Source organism: Vulpes vulpes, chromosome 7 (genome assembly GCF_048418805.1).
Source record: "Vulpes vulpes isolate BD-2025 chromosome 7, VulVul3, whole genome shotgun sequence".
Classification (NCBI taxonomy): domain Eukaryota; kingdom Metazoa; phylum Chordata; class Mammalia; order Carnivora; family Canidae; genus Vulpes; species Vulpes vulpes.
In genome coordinates this window covers 112,599,448-112,626,295 of record NC_132786.1, presented here as the reverse complement: position 1 = coordinate 112,626,295, position 26,848 = coordinate 112,599,448, and the positions used below count along the sequence as shown (strand labels likewise).

Here is a 26,848-nt window from a genome sequence, read left to right as displayed (position 1 = left end):
CGGAAACAGGAGTGACATGACTACAAGCCAGGGGATGCCAAGCATTGCCAGGAGCTACCAGAAGGGAAAGAAAGGCAGGGCAGAGATCGTCCCTCAGAGCCTCAAGGAATCAACCCTGCTTACCTTGGGGTTAGACTCGTAGCCTCTGGCACTGCGGGAGAATCCATTTCCATTATGTTTGGCCATACAGGCTGCAGTCACCTGTAACGGCAGCCCCAGGATTTTGACACGGGCCCGATCTCCGTAGTGAGGGTTGTAGGAGCCATTTCTTGCACGATGTGCATCCTGAATGTTCCAGGCATCGAGCTGAACAGGCACTAGCTCCACTGAGCCTCTCACTCACCCTCCAAGGAGGGTGTAAGTCTTTTTATGTCCATCATCTGGAAAGAAACAGACGCTTTGATAAGTCATCAGGTCCCAACTGATCTGGTGTCCTAGTGGGTCAAACTCTGACCCAGACAGTCAAGCCCCACACCCCAGCCCCCAGACTGTGATGAGTCAGGGGCTGGGGGCTGGCAGTGGTCCTGGCTACGCGTGCTCAGGGCACAGAGGGCACGGAGCCTCAGCCCTGGCCCGAAGGTTTGCACCTCCTCGCGGTGAGCCTCAGAGCCACACAGGACCACCCGCAGCGGCTGAGGCTTCCCCTCGGCCCCTCCCCGCTTAGCAGACCAGGGGGGTGCAGTTCTCTCTCTGAGGAGCACACCTCTACCTGGCGGGCAGTGGGAGAGCCCAGCTCATCTGGCTCCTCATTCCTTGTGTCTTGGAAATGCTCAGGGAATGGGGTTTCCTCCCCTGGCACAGCTTAAAGGACTTCAGACCAAGATGTCACTCCTGCCCTTCCCTGCCAGGTTCCTCCGGAGATGATTTACATGAGCAGAAGAGCCCATAAATCTAATCTACAAGTCCACCGTCCCTTACAGTGATTCTCAAATCCCCAAAACTCTGAAAACCCAAAGTTTGGCATTTCTAATTTGGGAGCAAAAGCCTGACCTAAATTCCCATGCAACTCTTTATAATCTATATCTGTCCTCCTTGGTGTGAAGATTTCACTGCAGAAATATTAGTGTGATTCATTTCAGGGTGCTTTCCCCAGATGCTACCGGATATTATGTAATACAGGACATCACTCCAGTTGCTTTATAAAATCTGGAAATTCTGAATTTTAGTTTCTGATTTTGGAACGTATCTATGTGCCCCAGGGATTGCAGGGTAGTGATTGGGGTCCTGTTCCATTTTCTCCAAGCCAACCCTCTGCCTAAGAAGGACTAGATGCATGAGGGACAGAGAGCAAACCCGGTCTCCTACTTCCAACGGAGAGGGTGAGTGTGGAGATGTTTAATTCTTGAAAAAAGGTTTAATTTGAATTTAAGGCAGCAGTAAGGGGAAAAAGTGGGATTTTTTTCAAGTCAGGGAGAGCTGGGTGCAAACTGAAGTTTAAAAGTTCATGCCTCTATTGCACCTAAACAGTAACATTTGTAAAACACCTGTAAAATGGGAAGAATTGCATCCACTATGCAGGGCTGTGTGGGTGGGAGTATTAAAGGAGCATGTGCAAGGGAAAGCACAGTAACTCCATAAACAGACACACACATACCGCCCCCCTCCCCGCCCTGCTTAGTGAAATCCCTGCAAAGCTGGCCAAACTGCAAATTCTCAGAAAGAAAATAATATGCTTTCCAATTTTTCAGCCACAGATATTTGACACTTGGAACCAACAGATTAGTCTGAGTGTCCTAATCAGACTTTCCATTTGCCAAGGGTTTCACAATAAATTACCCAAGGACTTGAAGGCCTCTACCAGCCTCCAGGGCTCACCCTAGCACATCTGGGGGCGAGATCAAGGGCAGCAAAGGCCACCCCAAGACTTGCTCCTGACTAATCTGTTTGACTATTAAAAGAGGTATCTGTTTTAAATGTCCTTTAAATGTCACCACGTTGGAGTCCCCAGGGGACTCTGGAGGAAGTGATTTCTACAGGACACTGGGCAGGGAGTGTGAAAAGACCCTGGGGATTTGCAGGGTAAGATTTCACGAGAACCTCTCTCCTGACACAGAAAGAGGGCCTAGGATATGATGCTGGAGGGAGCAAAAGATCTAGAACACACGATCTGTTTTATTCAGCCTATTTTTATTAGAAGATGTTGGGTCTTTTCCTTGATTTATATTATTGTCATTAAACCAATGGCCTCCTTAAGTTAATTAATAAAAATTATTTGGAGTCTTTAATTGTGCAAGGGCTGGCAGGAGGCACAGGTGATTAGAGCCCCCCCACCCCAGGCCCCTGCCCCTGCCCGATGACCCACCGTGCTTCACACTTCATATAGGATTGTGAACCTGACCTTGAAGACGTTTGGTTTGGGAGAGGGAAGATTAATGTATGCTTTATCCTAAAGGATATCTGCTGCCCACACATCGTGAGGTAATTTCAGGACCAGGACAAACTATTCTTCTTCCTCTGGTTTCATAGGGGGAAGGTGAAGCTTCCAGGTACTTATCTATCTTCAGGAGATAATGCTGTAGCCAAATTATAGGTCAGTCAGGTTTAGACAATGATGGAAGGAAAAAGAACACTCTTACAGGCCAACAGGGCTAATTTTCCACTTTTCCTTCTGCCCCTCACACCTGAGAGTAACAGGTGTTCACATTCTTAGTCTCCTGCCCTGTAAGAGTGTGTTAGAATCTTTGCGGGGTACAAGAGGATGAGAAGGAGAGGATTGTGTAGTTTGGGCAGAAATCTACTTACAGCAAGGACTTTGAGATGATCTTCTCTCCCCCTGAGACTCACCAAGCATTGGGACAGTTCATTCATTAATTCCTTCATACCCTCACCCATTCAGCAACTTCTCTGTGGCTCATAGCACAGATGTATCTCCTTTTAGCTTCATGGCTTTGCACACATTGCTCAAAAGGGCTCTCGTTCATCTTCTATTTTTTTTTTAAGATTTTATTTATTTGTTCATAGAAACACAGAGAGACAGAGAGAGAGAGAGAGAGGCAGAGACACAGGCAGAGGGAGAAGCAGGCTTCATGCAGGGAGCCCGATGTGGGACTCGATCCCTGGTCTCCAGGATCACGCCCTGGGCTGAAGGCGGCGCTAAACCGCTGAGCCACCCGGCCTGCCCTCGTTCATCCTTTAAAACCCATCAAATCAAATGTCCCCTTTTCTGTCATATGGTTTCTGCTTCTCTCTCTCACCTCTGAAAGCCCTGAACATAGCAGGTCTCTATTATGGCGATTATTCTGAATCTGAAAATCAGTTCATTCTTCTGCCTTGGTCGTCCTGTAGCCTGTGAACTCCTGGTGCGAATGGATCACTCTGTCTCATTGGTCTTTCTTCATATGCCCACCACGTAATCAAGACCCAGCATATGTAGAAGGTGCTCTATAAATATTTGTTGAGTGACTTAATGAAGCATCTTTCAGAGCACACAGCTTCTAAGTGTGACCAGTTAAAATGGTATGCGTGGGGGTTGGGGAAGCAGGACCGGCTGCTCATGTGCAAAAGTTGGCCGAGTGGCCTTGCTCCTGGGACGTCTTTAACCAGGTGCCAGGAGAGCTTGCAGGGAGGTGCCATTGAGCAGATAGTGTAGTAGATACTGTGGTGCCCTGCCAAGATCCCCTTGGCCCCTCCTGCTGGTTCTGGGGGTCCACCTCACTCCTAAGCTTTGCTCTCAGGGCTCATCCCTGTGATCCTTTTCGGAGAACTGCCCCTGGGCTCCTGGAGTTGGTTGGGCAGCGGATGCAGAGCACTGGGAGCACCTGGGTATCCCCTCCAGGGTGACCGCCAGCACCTGACTAGTGTGGGTGTGAATGTTCAGCTCCCTTGCCTCAAGGGAAGATGCCAAGATTCAACTCATGTTCTAGAACTTTCTGCAGGAGCAGGAGCAAAAGCAGGTTGGGGCTGGGACTTTGCCTAAAAACCGAGCGCTTGCCAGCTTCCTCTCTTTTCCCCATCTTGTCCATCTCTGCTTTCCCATCTTGCCCACCAGCACTCCCTTGGCAAATAAGGATCTGCCACTGGGATGGGGCCTTTCTGTGCCTCAGCTTCCTCGTTTGTAAAATGGAGACTAGATGAGTATTTTTTATTGTGACGATTAAATTAATCCTTGTAAAACCCAACACAGAGCATGACACTTAGCAAGCACTATGGTAACTGAACTCTCATGCTGTAGCCAGCAACCCGGGCCCCCAAAATAAAGGCTGTATTTTCTACTCTCCACCCAGTGTAGTTTGATGTAGCTAAGTAAGTTCAGGCCGATGGGATTGGAGCAGAAGTGCTGAGTGCAGCTTGCAGGTAATGCCCTTGAAGGTAAGGGCAATGCTCCACTCCTGCTGGCTAGAACGTGGACGTGACGGTGGGAAACGGCACAGCCAGCCCTGACAATGAGGTCGGAGCAGCACACAGGGCATAGGACACCCCTGAGCCACCCTGCCGGCCTGAGACCGCCTACTCAGATGGTTACACAAGAGAGATTTCTAACTGGTTTACGACATTGTATTGGCATGGGGACCTCTTCGTAACAGCGGCCAAACTTGTGCCTTACAGTCTCTGTAGAATGATTAGGAGAAAATTCAGAAATGCCTCCTGAAACCGTCCACTCCAGCCCTGGAAAGAAGAGACTCCTGCCTATGTGCAGGATTTCTTTCCCTTCCCTCACTTGGTCTCTCTCTCTCTCTCTCTCTCTGCATGAAAATGGGATAAGAATAGGAAGGTATCTTATAAGAGAGAAAATTAAGGAATGACAATTCTAAAGAGGAGGTGACCTTATGTGCTCACTCAAGCCGGTGGAAATAAAATGAAAGTGGGCGGGGGTGGGTAGACCCAGCCCCAGAAAACCGTTGTCCACAAGTTCCAATTCCAGAATGCTTCTAAGCTGCCCTTTCGCTCACTTCCAAAGCTTATCAACAGCAGTGGAATGAATCTGTCACCTTCCTCCACGGAGCCTGTCTCTGATGCAATGGCTTTTGGAGACCCTGTTGCCAATACTGCAACACTCTGTAATTTTGTATAAAAGTCATGCGGTGATTGCCACAATTGGACCAAAAGTGAAAATAGACTCAGAAGACATGAGTTTATTTAATTAGTGAATCGACACAATTACTCGGTTGGTTGTGCTTCGTTGGTCACTGCTACTGCCCAGGGGCATGTTGGCATCCTAAGGCATAGACTAGGGACACTCTTCTTATTTTATAAGGGCCTGAGGCACAAACAAGAGGGCATGAAGAAGGAGAGTTGGCTTTCTGGCCTGGCCCACCCTCTGGGGCCAAGCTTCTCAATGTTGGCACTGCTGGCATTTTTTTATTAGATAATTCCTTATTCTAGGGGGCTCTCCTGTGCATGGAAGGATGTTGAAGAGCATCCCTGGCTTATCCGCAGTAGATGCCAGTAACACTACCACCTTTCCAGGTGTAGAAAATAAAAAAATTTCTCCAGATATTACCAGATGTCCACTGGGGTGTACGTGCAAAATGAGCCCTTGTTAAGGACCATGGTTCTAGGGTCTGGCTGGGGAAAAGCCAATGGAAGCAGCCCCCTGAAGTTGTGTTTAGGGCTCTGGTTTTGTTTGCCCTACAAACATATAGTTATAATTATTTTGGTTTGCTCTAACCAATAGTTAGAATTGGGGGGCATAGAGTCCATGATGGGCCCAACTGATAGAATGAAGCGCAAAGGGTAGCAACTATTTTCTAATTTTTAACAGAAATCCAAAAAACAGACTATTACCAAGAGACCACTTTGATGGCTGCAAGTAAAGGCAGTGAACATGCCAATAAAGGAGAAGAGCAGAGGAAAAAGAGAAGAGCAGATGCCCAATAGTACCTGATGGAAGTCAATAATGGCTATGTCATTGGTCTACGGGTGTCATATGATCCTGGAAAAGATATTCTGACCTGACAACCAGCTGGTTAGGGAGAAGGACTCCTTCTGCTCTTCTCTTCTCATCCCATCCTATGCCAAGATGGAATGTTTGGAGCTGCAGCAACCATTTTGCGACCATGAGACAACAACCAGAAGTCAACATCTATTGAACACATATGGAAAGAATCAAGGTTCTTGATGATATGGCTGAGCTAGTGAACCCACTTTAGGATCATCTACCTTTAGTAGATGGTCCTTCTTGTTAAGTAAATAGTCTATGTCCCCATGACTTAAGTCAGGTTAATGGATTTTCTGTCATTTACAAACAAAGACATTACTGATTGATGGAAATATTTTCAACTAAAACTAGTAGAATACCCAACTTAGGAAATAAAAAACTTATAAAGGGAGAAGGCATCTTCGTACGTAACAGGCAGCCGTGAGGTAGGTAGCTGGAGTGGTGGCTGTGCAGTGTCAGAGTTCTGGGTTGACTTACATGTGATTCTCTTGGCCTTTCCCTCATGGTCACAATATTGCTGCCACAGCTCCAAATGTCACGTCCACACTCAAACTGTGTACGACGTGTAAGAAAGACGCAAAATTTCTTTGCCTATTCCTCTCTTTTTATCAGGAGGAAAAAAATCCCCTCAAGCTCCTAGTAAATTATCCCATGGTCTTACTGCCCAAAACTAGACCACATACCAAGACTGGGAGAGTGAGCACTTGGCATTTGAAGTCTCTGACATGGGAGGTGGGTTCTTCCAGGAAGGTCTCTTTCGGAGAAGGGTTACTGGGTCAGCAGATAATGGTTTCTGCCACAAAATAATTGCTCATACCTTATATTCCATTATCAGAATGTATTTCCCTATTGAGATTTCTTGTCTTGCTCCATCCCTAACTGTCCTCCAAGTAGGTTGGCCCAGCTTGCAAATGCCAGGAGAAGAGAGAAGTAGAGCCAACAGTGGCGTCACTGTTGAAAACTATTTCCAAGCTCTGTCCACCCCTCCTGAGAAGCCCCTTTTGCCGGCTGGGAAGCCTGTCCAGGATGCACTGGTTCTCTCAGGAAAGACAATCACACACCCTCAGTGCTAAGCCGACCAAGGGTGCTCTAATCTCTGCTCCTCAAATGTCAGCTCCACATGCTTGACCTCTTCCCAGGGCTGAAGCGAGTTCCAAGTGGCTGGGATGCAGGGCCACACATTGCCTTCCTCTAAATGAACTCTCCTGTCTCCCAGGGCAGCCTGCCTGCTATAGGAGGCCATACATGTGACTGCCAGGGCCCCAAACACTCTTTCCAGAGGCCTCCCTCAGGCCTCCAAGACTGCTCTGAGCACTCACCACAGTGTGACAGGGCTTATAACCTATGTTGCTGAAGAAAAGAAAATGATAAAACAAGTTGAACCTCTAGCAGGGCCTCCCCTCTAATACAACCCACTGGTACATGAACACTTATGGCTTTAGAATTTAATCCTGTTTGGAGGTGCCCCCCCACACACACACAAAGGCACCTGCTACATCAGATCACAGCCCCCCACAGATTTTCTGTAGGCCCCCATTCTCCTGCCCGCTGCCTCTTCTGCCCTGCCCTGGAGTCTAGAGTAGCCTTCTGATCTGTTCAAGATGGGCCCCTATGAAAAATGAGCCCTTGAGTGTGCTCTCACTCCCCTGCTGGGACGTCTGGAAGCTTGTGTTTGTTTTCAGAAACTGCTGCCTGACAGCTTTTTCATTGACAATAGGGAGCACTTTGGCATCATACATAACCCTGGATTACTGACTTGGTTAATATTTCACGATGTCTATCAGTCATTCACATTTATGGAAACATGGCTCATAAAAAATTAAAGCTTTAATTGCTTTGGTTGCCCCCCCCCCCCCACTTTTTTAAAAATTTTTTACGGTTGAGAATTTTTCTCTTAGCCAATCTGTCTTCCAAATCCTGGGATCCAGATCACTCAAAAGAATCAGGGACTTTGTAGATCCAGGCTGAGGACAGATGGATAGACCACAAGACAAAGAGGTATGTGAAACAATGAATATCGTTTCTCAGCACAGCGGTGAGGCGCTGGGATAAAGGAATGATCCAACATATCATTTTTCTCTCAGCAGGGATAACTTTATACCAAGAAATGAAGGTTAAACCTGTCGTTACGGAATTTCAGACATGAGGACAGCTCAACACTAGAGATCATGAAAAACGACCCTCAGATAATCTGGCCCTGTGTGCTGGCTTCTGTGGTGATGCATTAATTAGGCGTTTCAGATGTGTTTAGGTCACAGGCATCAAACATAAAAGACATGGAGTAGCCGGACAGGTCAGCCGGGCCCCTGAGGGTCACCTGAGGGCCTACCCTTGGTAGCTGGGCTTCCTAGGCCGACAGATCCAGGGCTTGCGCTTGCTCAATAGTGCTGCCGTCCTGAGAAACGAGTGGCTGGTCTTTGATACTCTGTACCTCTATAGTGTAACCTGCTCCTTTCCTTTTTATTTGGGGGATTTTGCTTGTATTTGACTTCAAACAATCTCAAACAAATAACCTTGAACCTCTTAGCTTGGTCCCCCCGGAGGTGAACTGTCATGTGAGATTGGCAATGGTGAGGATTTGCACAGTAGAGACTTCGGTTTCATTTTCCGAAGACATGGACTTGATGGGGGTGACGGGAGGGGCTGCTGTTCAGGGAAGAAGAGGTAATTCTACCCGGGTGGAAAGGCCTGGAAATCAGCCTCAAAGGATAAGGGACCGGAAGCAAAGGTGTACGAGGCTGAAGGCATGTGTTTGTGCACACAAGATGTGTGACCTTCTATCCTGGTAGAACAACTCAACTTTCTCAGGGAAATCACCAAATCTCTAAACTAGCTGCTAATTAGACAAGAGTGCAGCATTCTCTACTTGAATTTCAGCTGTGATATAATAGATTTTAGGATGAAAATAATTATTTTATGCCACTTCAATTTAAACCATTTCACCATGGAAATTACTTCATTGAAAAAAGAACGTTTCTTCTTAACCTCTAAATTAAGCAAAGCTTTACCAAACCAAATTTACGGCAATAGAATACTTTTAACTGTGTAATAGATAAGACTCATCATTGGGTTGTCACAGATTTATGACACCAGCCATCCAGTGCTGTGAAAGTTTCTGCAAGGATAGTACAGCATGTGGAGCATAAGCGAACCAGACATTTTGTCTCAAGGATTAATGTCTTTTTAAGCCTCCTCAGATTTGCATGAACATGCTTAAATTAAACTGTTTTTCTATGATGTTGGTCTTTCGTACCCCATAAAACTCAAAAACATAGGCTATACCTCTTACAGACAGCTCATTTTAGCATGTGACCATAAAAAATGCTATTACTAATTTTAATGGTGTCTTGGACATCTTTTCATGATACGGTGCAGCACATGACAGAGAGATGGAAGCGGAGCTCTAGAATGTTAGCATTTTACTTCTGGATTAGTTCAACTGATGTCCTCAGCTGGATTCCCTGGGATATGTAAGGCAAAGTTGATCCTTCAAATGGGCTTGGGCAGGAACTTGCTGGAATTGTGGTGAGATGAACATGGCAAAGTTATTCATTGTGAAAATGAAGAAAACAAGTATACAAGTAGATTATTATTTTAGGGGACGCCTGGGTCTCAGCGATTGAGCATCTGCCTTCAGCTCAGGGTGTGATCCCGGAATCCGGGATCAAGTCCCACATCGGACTCCTTGCGGGAAGGAAGCCTGCTTCTTCCCTCTGCCTGTGTCTCTGCCTCTCTCTCTGTGTCTCTCATGAATAAATAAATAAAATCTTAAAAAAAAAGATTATTTAGATTATCAAAGAACTGACTTTTGTTACTACCATGCAGCATACTGTTATACTGAATTTTGTTACTGTGATGCAGATGGGTCTCTGAAGCATTATTTTTTCATAGACCAAGAGACCACAAGGACCGTCTCTTGGCCATGCCACAGTGAGTCACAGCTGCCGGCTACTCTGCCCTCCTGCAAGACCGTTGCATGTGAACGGTGCACTCCCATCACCCATCGCAATTCTGTGTTTTGCAAATAAAGGCAAATAGTCCCCCTTGCACAATCGTTGGGCCCTAGTTGCCGTGGCACAAGAACACTATCAAGAAAAACGAGGAAGCACAAAGATAGCCCTTGCCAAACATGCTCGAGATAGCTGTCCCCTGTGTGCACTGCGTGCTGCGGCGAGCACGCCTCCAGAAGGTGCGGGGGGCACCTGTCAGCAGCGAGGAGGGCTGGCCCCCGCCACCGGAACGCAGGCCATTAGTGCAAAGGCACAACCACACTGCTTTGGTAGGAAATGCAGAGCCCTCGAATCCAAGCTAATCAAGTCAACACCACCAACTGAGCTGGTCACAGCAGCGAGTTTCGACAGATCCACAAAACCAAAGGACGTTGATATGCCCAACTCGCTTCCTCTTTCTAGTCTTCTCTCAGCGCCCACAGTGCATGGGCTCAGATTGACAAGGGTCCACATGGAACCTCTTCTATCTCTGCCGGTGAAGTTCCAGGCCCGACAGGAGACCCAGGACAAACCTCCAGTGCTTAGGACGAGAGCCTGCTGAGTAGAAGAGTAATTGCATCTTCATGGGGATTGGAAAATACAACGCCAAGGGGGAAGGCCGACCCCACACGAATACACACCACCGTGCTCGCCCAAGAAGACACGGTTGCACTGGATCAACTACTCATTCCGTGAGTGCTTGTTAGCAGGAGGCCAGCAGCAATTACAAAGAAGAAAGAAACGATTTTACCGCTTGAGTCAGAGAAGTCTTCCTTGGTGTTTGTGTTTCTGACGTGTGGCCTCACAGCGGCGGGCGTGTTTGCACACCCTCACTCTCACCTTATGGGAGAAACTTCCAGCAGTTCTTTTCTTCGGTATCAGTGTTTGTGCTGCCAGGTTGTTCACTTGGAAGATCGTGAAATTTCACAGGCACACGCAGAAGTTCACCCAGAGACACGTTGACAGCACGTCTGTGGCACAAACAGCAAGAGAACGTCAGCATCTGCCAAAAAAGGAAAACCCAAAAAAGGCCACTTGGTTCCCATGAATCCTCGTGGACGCCGTGTGTCCGTGGCTTCCAAAGAGTAAAGCCCAAAAGGCAGAAACCATTTCTGCGAAGGGGCCGAGAACAGTCAGCTGCCCTGAGTGAAGACCCAGAAGCGGGGTCTGAGGGCCACCCCACTCCACGCCAGCCACGGGGGCCTTGCGCCCAGGGCCCTTGGGCGGCGCCGAGTGGGGCCACCCTTTGCAGCCAGGCTCAGCTGACCCGAGGCCATGGCAAGACTTCATCTTAAAGCCCCTTAAAGTGGGCAGCCCGGGTGGCTCAGCGGTTTAGGGCCTGCCTTCGGCCCAGGGCGTGACCCAGGGACCCGGGATTGAGTGCCACATCGGGCTCCCTGCATGGGGCCTGCTTCTGCCTGTGTCTCTGCCTCTCTCTCTCTCTCTCAAGAATAAATAAATAAATAAAATATTTTTAAAAATAAAATAAAACCCCTTAAAGGGACACCTGGGTGGCTCAGTGGTTCAGCATCTAGATGCCTTGGGCCTAGGGTGTGATCCTGGGATCCTGGGATCAAGTCCCACATCAGGCTCCCTGCATGGAGCCTGCTTCTCCCTCTGCCTATGTCTCTGCCTCTCTCTCTCTCTCTGTGTGTCTCTCATGAATAAATAAATAAAATCTTTAAGGAAAAAAAAAAACCTTAAAAATGTTAATTCTGCTGTGGCCGAGGAATCTGGGCTCGGGTCAGCTGTTAGGGCCAAGGTGGTGACTGTGTCCCCGTGGGCATGATCCATGGCCAGCTCCGCTCCTGCCCACTTCCACGCCTGGGGCCTGGGGCTGCCCTCACAGAGGACCACAGACGGGGTGCTGGTGGCAGAGAGAGAGGGGGAGGAGGGGTGGGGAAAGCAGAAGAGGAGGGAGATGATGACGAGGAGGAGGAGGAAGGAAAAAGAAGGGAAAGGAGAGAAAACCAGGCATTATACGCCACCTGATGCAGGAGTAACCCACCAGCTGTAGTCTCGCCAAAGGGATTAGAAGGGAGACGAATGGAACCTCTGATTTCAGCTGCCAGCCCTTGGGAAATACACAGCACAGGGGAACACGCTGATTTGCACCACGAGTAGGCAACCAGCCAAGTCCAGACTGTGAGAAACCCTGCAGGTCAAATGCCCCTCTACCTGAGAGGGCCGGGAGGGGACCTGTAAGCCTCATGAGACCCCAAGACATAACACATGTGTTGATGTGGCAAGACGACACTGTAGAGACGAGGAGTGCACGACCAGGTGCTAGAACTATAAAGAAACGCCAGGAGGTGGACGCTCGACAAGTCAGGAAAGTACTTTCAGGGGAAGGGAAGGAGGGGTCGAGAGGATGTAGAGGGGCCTTTGGGGCCTCTGGGGCCTCTGGGGCCTCTGGGGTAACGAGCGAAGCTCTATTTCCTGACCTGAGCAGCGATTAAGGGATGGTCCTCTCACAGCTCCTGAAGCTACACCTCAATTTTACATGGTCTGCTATGTCTTTTATAACCTTTTTTTTTAAAGGGGGAAGGAGGCGAGAGAGAGAATTATCTAGCCTTTTCTCTCCCCCTGGAACTTGCATTCGCCACAGCGGTGGTCTCGGCCATCGGGGTCCTCAATGGTAGCCAGGGCCACCCAACGGCATTTCAGTATTTCCAGGACATCTCTAACATGAAGTGCCTCATACTGCATCTCCGTGTGTTAGGGAGTGGTGATCCCAAGCACGGTGAGCTTACGAGGAGCGCGGCACCGAGGTCTCTACTCCATCTGTTATGGAGAGATGGCATTTCAGGCAGAGGAGGGCAAGTTCTTCCTCGTGCCCTCATGGCTCAGGTTTGCTAAGTTACACCATGTGCCACAGCTAGAGAGGCCCTCGGAATTCACCCAGTGCTGTGGTTTTTAAAATACCTCCTCGAGGGGCACCTGGGTGGCTCGGTGATTGAGCGTCTGCCTTCAGCTCAGGGCCTGATCCTGGAGACCGGGATCGAGTCCCACGTCGGGCTCCCTGCATGGAGCCTGCTTCTCCCTCTGCCTGTGTCTCTGCCTCTCTCTCTGTGTGTGTGTGTCTCTCATGAATAAATAAAATCCTTAAAAAAAAATGCCTCCTCGCTGCCCACCGAGCAACCTGCGTCAGCATCTCTGTGGCTCATTTTAGGATGCGGAGCTTGCAGTAGAGCTGGACTCAACCTGACACAAGCTCCCTAAGTGACTCGCACACGTCCTGAGGTTTGACATCCTTGGGTCTAACCCAGCCTGTCTTCTATCAGGTGAGAAAAGAGCACCCGAGAAGAGGAGGGCTCGCCAAACTGTCATGCAGGAAATTAGCACAGAGCCAGGACTGGAACTGCGTCCCCTACCCCGGCCTCCCACTTCTCCCAGGTCCCTCTCTCCCTCAGCATCTAAGGCCCAGGAGGTTCAATTTTGGGTGGAATGGGCTTGGTCTCCACCTTTTTGGTGCTTACTAACCCATGAGGCCCACACCAATTGTTTTTTGGGTTTTGTTGTTGTTGTTGTTGTTGTTGTTTTTAGATTCCTGAGATGTATAATTACAGATTGTGATGTGTTCTGAGAGACAGGAGGAAAGACCTGTCACACCATTCGGGTGGACAGGGTTGGCTTCCATGAACAGGTGGCATTCGAGCAGAGTCGTGAGGGTGGATGGGACAGCCCTGAGGTCAGAGGGAATCTGGCTCCGTGGAGGGGCTGAGAGAATAGCGGGAGGACACTTAGGGTCCAAGGCTGAGGAACAGGGAGGTGGCATTCCTCGAGCACTCCTGAAGTCCCCCTGTCCCCGTCCGCATCTCAGACAGCTGTTAGCAAAGCGGCCTGTCCATCCGAATCATCTCAGGAATCTAAAAAGAATATTTCTGCCCCTGCCCAACCCTGTGGTTTAGCAGATCCCCGGGCTTTATATATATATATATATATATATATATATATATATATATATATATATATATATATTTTAAAGCTCCTCCGTCTATTCTGCTGTGCAGTGAGGTGTGGGAACTTCTGGCCGAGGAGATTTGGGGAAAACGGAAACCATCGAGGTTAAGTGGTGAGCTGGCTCTGATTTTCTGCTCAGACCCTCAATGTCATTTGTCAGTGGGGATAGAAATACCTGCTTCATGGGGTCGGAGCAGGGATACATGAGATAACATCTGCAAAGAACCAGCTCGGGCCTCAGTACCTTGGTACATGCTCAATACATAGCGACTGTAATTAAATCCAGGCCTCTGGTGGGGGGGCTATTTTTAGAAAGAGGGATTATTTTTATCACTCTGCAAAGTATCCAGTTGTTTTTGGGAAACTCTGGGTTGCATGCCCCTAAACTGAGAACAATTCCTGTCCCTTCCACCTCCCACTCCTCCCCTTGCTTCCCCCCTCCCCTCCATTGAGACCAAGAGATTTAGGGTCAAGGCCCGTTTAAATCTCTAGCCTGCCCCCGCCCCCCCAGGCACACTCTATTCCCAGCTAGCCATATGGGTGAATAATCTTTTCCCTAAAAATAGACAACGGGCACAGGCTCCATCCAGATTGGATTTCACCTCTTGTTTTTAAGGCTGTCAATCTGGCAACCAGTACTGAGGCTAAATTATCTTCTTGAAAATCTTAAATGATGAGAGGAAAGCCTCTGGGGTACGAATTCTTGGCGTTGGGACAGTTCTGTGGCAAAAATCTCCAGATCTGAAAAATTGAGCAAGAGATTTTGAGCCACAACTACCTATTCTTGCAAAATCAGCAGAGACTTCTGGACTGTTCCAGCGGGAAGGCAACATCAAGACCAGATAGCACAGTGAGTGACCTGGGGGCGGGGGCATGGGATCCCCGAGTTCGCTTCTAGATATTGTCAAAATGACTCTCAGGTCTGTCGTCCAGCACCTTCATTCTCACGGGAGGGAACAAAACAGAGCACAAATTACAAAGGTGACAGGGAGGTTGCAAGGGATGGGGAGAGGGAGGGAAAAGCCGAAAGGGAACATGGGAATGTCTGAGGTTGAGGTCTGCTTGTCCCTCTTCTCCCCGGACCACTGCTCCCATCCCGCGTAGGCTTTTCTGTTGGCGATCCAGTCTTTTCTGTTCTGGGGCCCTCTCCTAGGTCCAGGGGTTTATATATATATATATATATATATAAAGCTCCTCCATGTATTGTGGGGTGTAATGAGGTGTGGGAACTTCAGGCCTGAAGGTCCCTCACAGGTCCCTTCCTTTATTCTCTCAAGTACAGTTGACATAAGACAGTGTATTTACTGTCTTTCCTGACATGTTAGGGTGACACAAGAAGATTCCAGTGCAGACCAGGAGAAGAACATAAAAACTGGACCCTCAACTCAGTGCCACTAAGAGATTATGGGCCATGAAAATAAATACCTAGGATTCTGCCCCACCCCCCCCCCCCACCACCCAACTCTTGCTCTTGTAGCTGTATTTCCTAGTTTCTGCATTCATTTCTTCATTACCAACCAACAGTCATTGCTGGCAACTCCCCCAACTCGTGACCACCCACCTCCCCCACCTTACCCGCACCCCAGCCCCAGCCCCCCTTGTGCAGGGGCCCGTCTCCACTCAGCCCTCCCTCCTCTCACTCCCCTTCTTGTGACCAACTTTGTCCAAGTCCGGCGGCCTAAGAAGCAGGATGGGCCTCCTCTCTGGATTACAGAGCATGATTTTAAGATGAGTAGGTTGACAAATGTGCCCGCAGCGGGGGTGCGACGAGAAGCGCTTCATAAATGGGCAGGGTTGTATCTGTGGTGGACCAAGAGTGCCAGGCCCCAGTGTTCAGCCAGCACAAAGGAAAATGAAAACATCTGAGTGTGACAATAATACAACACGAGCCGTGTTTTGGGAAGATTTGAATGCAATTAGATATGAACGATTTTGGAAAGTTATAGGGGAATCCTTTGTGCAAAAAATACTTAAAGAAAATTTTAAGTAGTTTATCAATAAATTCATACTTCATCGATTTGTTCTATGAATAGTAGGTAGATGTCAGCTAGTTTCATTATGAGTTATTCGTGGTTTGAGATTCTTCAAACTTTCCCAAAAACGTACCATTCCTTAAGGATACGCTATGTACCAAACATGTGCTGAAGGCTTCTCATATAGTCTCATTTTCAGTTAAGAAAATTAATATTGGGGACACCTGGGTGGCTCAGTGGTTGAATGCCTGCCTTCGGCTCAGGCTGTGTCCCCCAGAATCCCAGGATCAAGTCCCACATCGGGTTCCCTGCATGGAGCCTCCTGCTCCCTCTGCCTGTGTCTCTGCCTCTCTTTCTCTGTGTCTCTCATGAATAAATAAATAAAGCCTTAAAAAAATTAATATAGGTCCCAAATGGTCAAGTCACTTGCCAAAGGCCACACTTTCCCAGAAAGTGGCCAAGCTGGGATTCTAAATTCTTATTGGCTGGCATCAGTAACTGGGACTAGGTTGTAGTTAGCTGGAGGCGCAATTCTAGAATTAGTCTTGAGTTGGTGCCGGAGGAACGCGCAGCCAGTGAAAGGTTGGTAGGAAGGTTGGTAGGATCTCTGATGCTTTCGGAAGAAAGTTGGTATGTGTATCTCACTGAACTGATCACTGCAGCCCCAGTTCAAACCCAAATAGTATGTGCAATATGGCTCTAGAGTGAACTGGAAGTTCACTTTAAATGTATCTGAAAGAGGGAGCATTGGCTCAAGTGGACGGGGCTCTAACCACCCAAAAGCCTTGGGAAAAGAACAGCCCTGCCTGGTAGTAGTGGATGATAATCTTGTAGTCTCTATAACTGGCTCCAGGGAGCCAGGCCTGTCTAAATGCCCGTCCACAGCTCAGACTCTTGAGCAGGGCCTCACTTGGCTTTCAGAGTTGCTAATGGGATGGCAGACGTGGCAGGTGGATAATAACTGTAACCCAGACCCCAGCTGCCCCTCCAGCCCAGGGCCTGCCTTCTCAGGTTTGCACACATCACTCCAGTGCAAAGCTCAGGCCCTTTGCCAGTTTCTACCCTACAAAATTAGAAATTCACCTGCACTGGGACAGCCTGAAATCAGTCACTGTAGTGAGTATAAAAGCATGGTGGTAACTTATGGAAGCAACCCATAGTGGTATGAACCCAACTGTCCATAGTAGATGAGTGGATTCACACACACACTGGACTATTACTCAGCCACAAAAAAGAATGAAGTCTTGCCATTTGCAACGACACAGATGGATCTGAAGGATATAAATTCAGACTTCTAACTCTAGAGATGGTCACCAGAGGGGAGGCGGGTGGGGGGAAGGGTGAAATAAGTGAAGGGGCTCAAGAGGATGCTTACTAGGATGAGCACTGAGTGATGTAGAGAATTGTGGAATCACTATATTGTACACTTGAAGCTAATGTAACACTCTATGTTAACTATACTGGAATTAAAAAAAAAAAAAAAGGTAGGAACCAACTCCACACACTCCTTCGCTCACTGTCCTCCGCCCTCCCTCTCAGGGGCAACACAAACCTCTCTTGCCCTTTTTGCTTCAGCGCTTGACTATGTCTTTGGGTCCTTATTCTCCTTCCCAAGAGGCGTGTCAAGAAAATTCTTCCCAAACAATCTGGTGTTCTCTCCATGACAAAGCCTGGGGGATAAAGTCTCTCCATCTCATGACGTAGTCACGGCTGGGGGATTTAACGAGGGAAAGGTTTTTCGCAGCCCTGAGATTTGATTGGTTTCATATAAAAACTGAGGGAGAAAAAATGTATCCACAAAGAGGCTCAGAGACTCGCCTGCACCGAGCACAGCAGTTTGGGCCATTGCTTCGAACTGCTGACCAGGAGCTGGTAACTGTGACATGTTTCTGAAAACCACACACTTCATCAGACACCATTTGTTCACTGTTACACCACAGTCTCCAGTAAAGGCCTTATTTCTAAACATGAAATCCAGGGATGCCAGATTATTCTCTCATTTGGACACAGAGGTCGTTTTTGTCACTGCTTCTCCCTGTTTTGTGTTCATCTCTGACGGTCCAGGTCCTTCCGAGGAATTAGCTCTTGTGTCAGGAGTCCTTCCAGACTGCTGTCTAGTGTTCTCTTTTTCAATCCAAAGTTTCAAAGTGCTATTGTCGGTGGTGGGCCTGGGGCCACACACAGGAAGGAGTCTGTCATTTCTGAGCTCCCAGCACGGGTGGGGACACGGAGAGCCAACCAGGCATCCAGGACCTCCTCACGCCTTCTCCTGCCCACCCTCCGTCATCTTTCCCTTTCAAACCAATTAAAAGCAAACATAAATTTTCTACCACAACAAAAACAAAGGTCACTTCCAACACTCAAACTATTTCAAGGATTCAGAGATTCCATGTAATGTGGAAAATGCCTTTGACACAGGATTTGAGCAGAACATCGAGTCATTTTTTAAAAAAAAAGACTTATGTATTTTATATGAGAGGGGGGAGGGACAGAGGAAGAGGGAGAGAAAATCTCAAGCAGACTCCGATCTGAGCACAGAGCCCGACAGTGGGGCTCAATCTCACAACCCTGAGATCACGACCTGAGCTGAAACCAAGAGTTGGACACTTAACCAACTGTGTCACCCACGTGCCCCTGTATTTTAACAAAATACAGGACAATGGATTTGTTGCTAAAAGAATTTTTCCATCTATCCCACAAAGGAATAATTATAACGATCGCTAGTATGTATTGAATGATTTCAATATTCACATGAATTGCTTCATGTTACCCTAGGAGGTAGGATTGTTATTATCCCCACTTTACAGTTAAGGAAACTGAGATTTGGGGACAGTAGGTGACTTGCTTCAAGGTTGCTTGGTTAGGAGACTTTTAGGGTTAGAATTCTCATCCCAGTGGTCTGGCTCCAGCCCGTGCCTTTGGCCACAGCCGTGCAGTGACTCTGGAGGGGGGGGGGGGGGGGTCCAGGGTACTGGCCTTCTCCTAAAGACAGTGTAGAGGAAACTCCTTTTCCAGCTCTCAGTTACTTCATTGTAGGCAACAGAATTTTCCTCCTCCATCTTCTGTTTTGCAGATATGACCACTGCTTCCCCTGGTGAGTGCTCTTACTTCCAACCCAAAGAGGTATTTATAAGATGAAGACCATGTCCATATTGCAGTGTCTGCTACATACAATACACGCTTAATCTATTAATACACATTCTTTGTCCTCTCTGGACCTCAGTGTTTCAATCTGTAAAATGGACACAATAACTACAGGTTCATGGTAAATTAGAAATTAGATTACATAAGCTCTCAGAATACTTGGCCTCTAAAAATTCTGGTCCCCTTTGCCTTTTCTTCTCTGGATCTAGAGGATTCGATGTCACCTCTTTGTCCGCCAGAGCTGGAAAAGCTGTCCCGGGCAGCCTTTCTGCTACCTACAGGAAGCCTTTGGGAGGCTTTCGGGAAGTTTCCTGGAGCTCAGGAGCTTTGCCCTCCCTGAAGCCCAAGATCAAAAGTCAGGAGAAGGCAGGGCAGCTCTATCCTCCCGAGCCTATGTGCAGCGAGAGAACCTCGGAGGCACGTACTGGCCAATTGCTCGTTCATTCACCAGCATCTGTGATCCCCTGCATGGTCAAAGGCATGGAGATAGTTGCTATTATACAGAGTTGGTTTTTTTAAAGACACATTCAGACTCTTCTAGAGCTCCCTGATATAGCCCAGTATTTCAGGCCCTACACTTGAGTTCAAACCCCAATCTCACCACTTGGCAGCTGTGTTGCTTTGGCCAAACCCCCTCAACTTTCTAAGCATCGTTTCCTCACCTTCAACTCCCCTCCCACCCCCTACAACTCCACATGGCCCTTAAAAACCCCGCTGCACCTTTCTCTACCAACTGTTTTGCTGTGAATCTCCTAGGACGTTTGTATTTGGTTTTGATTTCTTTTAGATACTGCCTGGATAATCCATCTTGCTTTTTAAATTCATCTGAAGCACAGAGGACAATGCATGGCATCCAGGGAGTGAGAGATAGATGCAGCAAGAAGCTAAGGAGAGCAGAAGCATCAGGAACAGAAGCCCTAGTGGCCTTGGCAGGACCCACAGGCGATTGCGCTTGGGGCAGTGCCGGCTGTGTCACATCAGATCCCCCCGCAGCACTGAGCAGCCTTCAGTGAGCAGCCCACGGCTGGGTGGGCAGGTGACACTGGGAATCCCAGCTCCGCCGACCTGGTCCTTGCTGCCCAACAGGCAAACGTGGCTGTCAGACCCAGCTCCGTCTGTTAGTATCGCAGCATCCATCAGTGACCTGGGAGGGGAGGCTGGCCAGTCCCAGCTCTCAGGCCACTGGTTTCCAGCATAAAGGAAACTTGTTCCTCAGCCCAAATCATTAAGGAACCGATAACAATCTGTTGCCAAGGTAGCTATTCTTTCAAGATGGTCAAACAGAGAAATTACTCAGATAGTCAATAGTGATGTAATTTTGAACCTAGTGGCCATCTGGCATCAGGTCAAGAAGCAGAGCCAAAAGCCCATGCGCATTTTTTTCCTTCGCTTGCAATTTTCCTAAGAGCCCAGCATGGGAACCTTGGCTGCACCCCCTTGGCCCTTACAGCCAGAGGGAGCAGCAGTATTTGTCACTATGCCTGGGAAAGAGAAGAGGTCCTCTGTGGAACAACTCGAGAAGGCTCCCGTGCCAAAGCCCCCCTCTTCCAGCCCTTGTCAATGCTGCCTGCAGAGGGGAGCCCAGAGAACAGCCTCTCAGCTCTTTTCAAGGCTGAGAAAGTCAGGCTTTCTGTCGCCTTGGCGGGACTGAGGGGCTGGGATCGCTGGTCATGGGCCCAGGATTTACACAGAGAGGAGCAAAGAGGGATGGGAAGCATCAGACCTTTCACTGATTGAGAACCAGGGACTCAGAGCTGGAAGAAAGCTTCACAGCCACTCTGTCCCTTCAGATGATGAGAAACGGAGCCCCGTGAGAGTCCCACAGCTCAGCGCCCAGGGCCCCTGCCTGCCCAGAGCCAGAGGGTCTGAGCGGATCGGGGGCCCAGCCCAGCCTGGGTGCTGCACAACCTGCTGCATCAGCTCCGGCTCTGCTGCTGGATCCTCACGGCAGCTGTGATGCTCCAGACTGTTGGTCCCAGTAACAGAAGAGACTGATTCTCCAACCCACCCACCCCCATCCACCTCCAGCCAGCCACGGAGCCCACCTGCGGCCCTCCCCACCACCAGGCCTCCTAGCACAAGCATCCGTAGGGACTCAGATTCCTGGAAGAGCGACCCAAACTCTCCAGGATGCTGAGACCCTGCCGTGGTGGAAAGAGAACCGCCAGACCAGGGCTCACAATCAAACGCTGCCACTTTCTCACGCTTTATACTGGTCAAGGGACTTATTTTTTCTGAGCTTGGATGACCTCGTTAGTAAAATGGGGATAACAGCACGTACGAAGGAAGATTTTAAGACCGCAGCGCGTCTGGCACATGTTACACCCAGGAGCTGGCAGCTGCTTCTATTTGAGATCTTCCATCTTACCCAGGTTGGGCGGGGGTGGGGGGGGGGTCTCTTGGCCATGTGCCATCTGCTTTCTTTGGTGGTCCTGGCTGTCACTGATTTTCACCCCGTGTAAATGCAGTTCCTCAAATGTTGGCTGAACACCTACTGTGTGCAGGCCCTCATTGAATGCTGAGGATGCAGCCACCACTCAGCTACCTCCTGCCCCCTAGGCGCTCATGGCCAAAGGAGAAGGCAGAAAAAGAAGCCACGGAGCAGCAACTTCACAGGCAGAATGGGTACAAACATGGCCCGGAGAAGTTAGAAGAGGGGTTGGACGCTTCATGATTTGAGTATAATCTAAACTCCCCTCTTGTTCCAGCAGGACCTTGGTGCTTCTTCCCATGACAGAGACCGGGGGCTGGGGTTGGGAGTAAGAGTTGCCCTGGTGGGCTCCACAGCATGGAGCCAAGCCCTGAAAGAAGGTGCTTGAAGCAAAGCCTGCATCAAGAACTAAGCAGAGGGCAGCCCCGGTGGCTCAGCGGCTTAGCGCCACCTGTAGGCCGCGGTGTGATCCTGGAGACCCGGGATCGAGTCCCACGTCGGGCTCCCTGAGTGGAGCCTGCTTCTCCCTCTGCCTCTCTCTCTCTCTCTGAATAAATAAATAAATAAAAATCTTAAAAAAAAAAAAAAAAAGAACTAAGCAGACTCTCAGTCCTGAGCCCTATCCCCAAGGAGCTGCCAGGAGCCTGAGGCAGGGATTCGGTGCACTTGATTTATTGAGGGAGCACTCTCAAGACAAGGCGAGTGAAGGAGGAAGGCAGGGTTGTGGTCTCCGCTCGTGTCTAGCTTCAGCCTTCCCACAGGGAGCTCTGGAGCAAGAACTGCTACACGGAGTTGACGCCACAGTGAGACAGGGAGGCCGGACTTTGGTACTCGGTGCCCATCAGTCATTAGCTGGGTTTTGAAGAGGGGGTGGGTGCCCCTTGGCTGAGGTGGTTCCCGCTGGGCTAAGGACAATTCTGGAGGGAAGGGAGCAGCTCATAGGCACCACTGCTGGAGGAGGCTGGCCTCTGCACTGTCCAGTTAGAGGTTTCAGCCTGAGGAGGGTAGGCAAAGCAGGACTTGATGGAGGCAGCCACACAGAAACCGAATCCAGAAGGTTGCAGAATTGCAGAAGAGAGATGCTGAGACACTGTGTGAGAGAGAGCTTGAGAGAGAATAATGACTCTAGCAGCTAACTTTTACTGAGCTCTCACTGTGTACCGGCTCTTGCGCCGTATTGTACACGTATGGCCTCTTTTGACCCTCCCCCAAAGTCTATAAAGTGTCCAGTTTGTATATGAGGAAACTAAGGCTCAGAGAGGTTAAGTCTGTCGCCCCAGTTCACCAGAGCCAGAGCTGGGATCCTTGTTACTCTCAGCTGGTACCTCTACACATCTCGCCGGGCCTCGCTCTTTCTGTAGCTGGTCCCAGGCTGTTTCCCAACATGGTATTTGCAGCAAGCACCCTTGAGGGAGGAGGTCACGTCTTCCTCGTGGACAAAGATGGGCCTGCCATCAGGTGCTGGGGTCCCCAGGCCCACCATTCCTTTCCTGTGGGCAACCCACTGTGTGTGGGGACATCTAACAGACCCAGCTGCACAGCCCACGTGGGCCTCGGGCCTCAGGCCTCAGGGAACTGACATGACTGCTGACGCTCTGGATCCTGCTGTGGCCATGAGTAATAAGTCTTTGGCCCCTGACTCAGGAGTCTTCGGTCTTCTGTCAGCATCTACGCAATGGTGACAGGCTATTTCCTGACCTTGCAAGTAGGGAAAGTCTCAGCCCTTGGCATCTGGCATTAGTCACTCCCACATCTGGCTACCAAGCCCACTTACTACACCGAGAAACACAGGAAATTTCTACATCAGACTCTGACACCCAAAGAATCCACAGGTCTCTCCATTTGTCTCTTTTCTACCGTCAAAGCCAGATAGCACTGCATTGCTATTTAGTCACATCAAGTGTCTTAATGGGACTCCCTGCCTCCAGCCTCTGCTTGGCAGGTTCCTGCAGCAAAGTCTACAAAACCTCGGGATCTGCCCTTTGAGCTCTTAAGGCCTCATCTCCGAGATCTCTCACTACGGCAAAACCAAACCTCTTTCCCTTCCCAAAGCCCTTTCCTGCTGTTTCTTCTGCCTGGAATTATCCTTCATGGTCTTTGTCCCATTCTTCAAGATTTAGTTCCAGAGGCACTTCCTCCAGAGAGCCTCCCCTAGAGCCTCGCTAGCTCAGTTGGGTCCCTCTCCCCTGCTATGTTCCCCCAGCATGGCTCACAGAATGGCAGCAGTTACTACCGCAAGTGCTGGTTGACTTGGCTGTTCTTCCAATATTGTGAGCACCGCAGAGCCAAGAACCATATCTTGCTCATTCAGACATCAGTGCTTAGTAGGAGTGGTGCCCAGTTATATTTCTTTAAAAATAAAGAAAGGGAGGAAGGAAGGAATGTCCATCCCCTGCATAAATAACTTCCATCTCTGACCCAAATGATCTCATTCCTCCCAACTTTATTTTTAAGATTTTATTTATTTATTGCTGAGAGGCACACAGAGAGAGGCAGAGGCATAGGCAGAGGGAGAAGCAGGTTCCCTGCAAAAAGCCTGATGTGGGACTAGATCCCAGGACCCTAGGATCACGCCCTGAGCCAAAGGCAGACAGTCAACCACTGAGCCACCCAGGGGTCCCTCCTCCCAACTTAATTCCTCCAAATTTTCATAGGACTGATGTTCTTCATGACAGTATATATAGAGGAGATGATTTGGCATCTCTCAGGTGCACCCCCTTGAGGGTCAGGACCATATCTTCTCCTTGTTCAGATAGACCTTAGATCGCTTTAGAGTTTCTCCAGCTTTCGGTTTTATAGATATGTTACTTTTAAATCCCTAAAAACACAACCCAATGATGGCAAGAAGAATTATGGAATATATTGGATTTTATCTGGGTTAATGGATGGATTTCTATCCAGCTCTGAGCACATGCTAATTTGCACGTCTATTTCTAATAAAATAACTAAATCAATCTCCTAGAAGAGGAGAGCACTTTTTCTCACTCCCCTCTGCCCATTCACCAACCCTGAGCAGGTTTCAGGAAGTGAATTTATGCAAGATTCAACAAATATTTAGCAAGCATCTAATAACATTCCCACTCCCGGGGTACCTGGCTGGTGTCCCAGACAGTGCATTGGCAGGGAACGGAGCACTGCTTTGATTTCTAGGTCGGAGACTGAGTAGAGAGTCTCCACTGTGGCATTGACAGGCACGCTTCCAAGTTTGGTTGATGGGAAAATCCGAAAAGATCATGGGTAAACATATAGAGGGATGGATGGCCTTCTGACAGCTACACTTCAAATGCGGTTTGTGCTGCTCTTTCTCCACTCATCAGAGCACACTTTCCCCAGGAGCGGCCTCAAAGGCTCAGCAGCTCAAGTCCAAGAAGGGCTCCCTCCCGGCAGTCACAGAGGGTGGGCGGGCTGCAAACGGCCTCCAGGCAGAGCTGCTCCTGTACACTAAGACAGACAGTGTCCCAGAGGACAGAGCCAGGCTTCCCTGTCAAGCCGCCGTAAATCTCTTTCAAATTCCAGTTTCGTTCCTTGCAAAAGAAAGCCAAACTACTGTGCTATATCGTCCCTTCCAGATGGAAGATGGAAAATGACAATGTGTTGAAATTAGAGTCCAGTCCTTTAAGACAATCATTGTGAGACCCAACGCGTTCTGTGGGCCGACACCCATGGTCTGCACGTAGCTGGTAAGATTTGGAGAAAGTGATGTTTCAGTTGAGAGCAGTAGCATGGTCCAGTGGTTAAAAAACGTGGTCTTTGGGGGAATGCCTGAGTGGCTCAGTGGTTGAGCATCTGCTTTCAGCTCAGGTTGTGATCCTGGGGTCCTGGGATCGAATCCCGTGTCAGGCTCCCTGCATGGAGCCTGCTTCTCCCTCTGCCTGTTTCTCTGCCTCTCTCTCTCTCTCTCTCTCTCTCTCTCTCTCTGTCTGTCTCGTCTCTCAGGAATAAATAAATAAAATCTTTAAAACAAGTGAAAAAACATGGTCTTTAAAGTCAGAGGATTCTAGTTCTACTTCTGCCATTTATCAATTGGGTGGTAATGGATATGCAAGCTGCAGTTTATCCGTGACCTAATTTTTTCCATTTCTAAATCAGAAGCAATGCAACTTTCTCTCCAAGTCCTGCTTTGGCCAAGTGATGGATCCTACCCCTCTTGAAACTGCTACTCTTCTTGACATACCCCTCAAACCTCTGTGTGGCTTTCCCTGATATATTCCCCAGTCCCAAGAAGAGGTCTGCTGGCCTTTCATCTGTGTTCCTGTCAGGCTACTTGACCAAACAGAGTAAGTAGCTGGTCCCACTCACCTATGTATGATAGAGAGATGTTCTCTCTCTTCCCACCCCTCACCAGCTGAAGATAATTTCTCTTTGCCTACTCATATTTTCCCTTTTCTCTATCCCCCCCAAAAGAGTTTAGTCTTTATCGGCCAAGTTATAAATGTTTGTGACAACATTGGGAACATGGGTAGAGAGAAATAGACCCCGAGCTATAGGAAGAAAGTGGGCATCGTGAAAAGTTCAAACAGAATTTGACAAGTGAGATATTCTGGGGCATCTATTGCCTGCTAGAAAAAAAAAAAAGGAAAAGAGATTTTGAAAGGGTTTGAGGAGTAATGGATTTGTTCCCCATTAATATTCCTTAAATCTTTTTTGCAAGGAAAAAATTATAATTTGGTTTTAATTAAGTTTAATTCTGAACTATATGTTTTAAAATATGTCTCAATATATAAACTGAGCCATATAGAGCCCCAAAGATGTTTTGGGGCTACCTTCGTATCTTCAGCACCGAGTACAATATCTCACCCATACTAGGGATTTCAGTGGTTGGAATGACTGCCTGAACACAGGTGGTGGGAGAAGAGGGGGAGCAGGAGACGCCATCCCTCATCACAGAAAAGTGCAAAAATTTGGAGGGACATGCTCAGTTTGATAACAGATAATTTTAAGGGTATATTTGCAGCCCTCAATAATAATAATCCCCTGGAGCTGTCCTCCCCTTACATGACAGTGACTTCCCTGGCTACAACTCATCTAAATGAAAACGATCAGATTCTCTGTTTTTGGAGCTTGGGATCGGGACTAAATGCATTGGTCTCAGCCTGGGCTGGTTAGCTCTGGCAAAGCAGTGAAATCTGTTTGGAGGGAGAGAAGGAAAGAATGGAGAAATGAAAGAGGGACCACTAAAAAGATCTGTGTGCCCAGGGCTCTCTAAAATTGCTTTCCAATAAAAGTCAACTTTAGCTGAAGCTAGTTTGACACCATGAAAAAGTAAAAAGACAATCTACAGAATAGAAGAAAATATTTGCAAACTATGTATCTGATAAGGGACTTGAATCTAGAATATATAAAGAACACTTACAACTCAATAATTAAAAAACAAACAAACAAACAAACAGGTGGCTCAGAGGTTTAGCGCCACCTTCGGCCCAGGGCGTGATCCTGGAGACCCAGGATCGAGTCCCACGTCGGGCTTCCT

At 48.5% G+C, this 26,848-nt stretch overlaps 1 long non-coding RNA gene across 1 annotated transcript; it reads left to right on the top strand.

Moving 5' to 3' along the window:
• The first annotated feature begins 14,443 nt into the window (after positions 1-14,443).
• On the top strand, positions 14,444-24,332 carry LOC140599583 (uncharacterized). The gene is made up of 2 exons (XR_012002392.1): positions 14,444-14,680; positions 19,735-24,332. It is a non-coding gene; the product is annotated as an uncharacterized lncRNA (long non-coding RNA).
• The last annotated feature ends 2,516 nt before the right edge of the window (positions 24,333-26,848 follow it).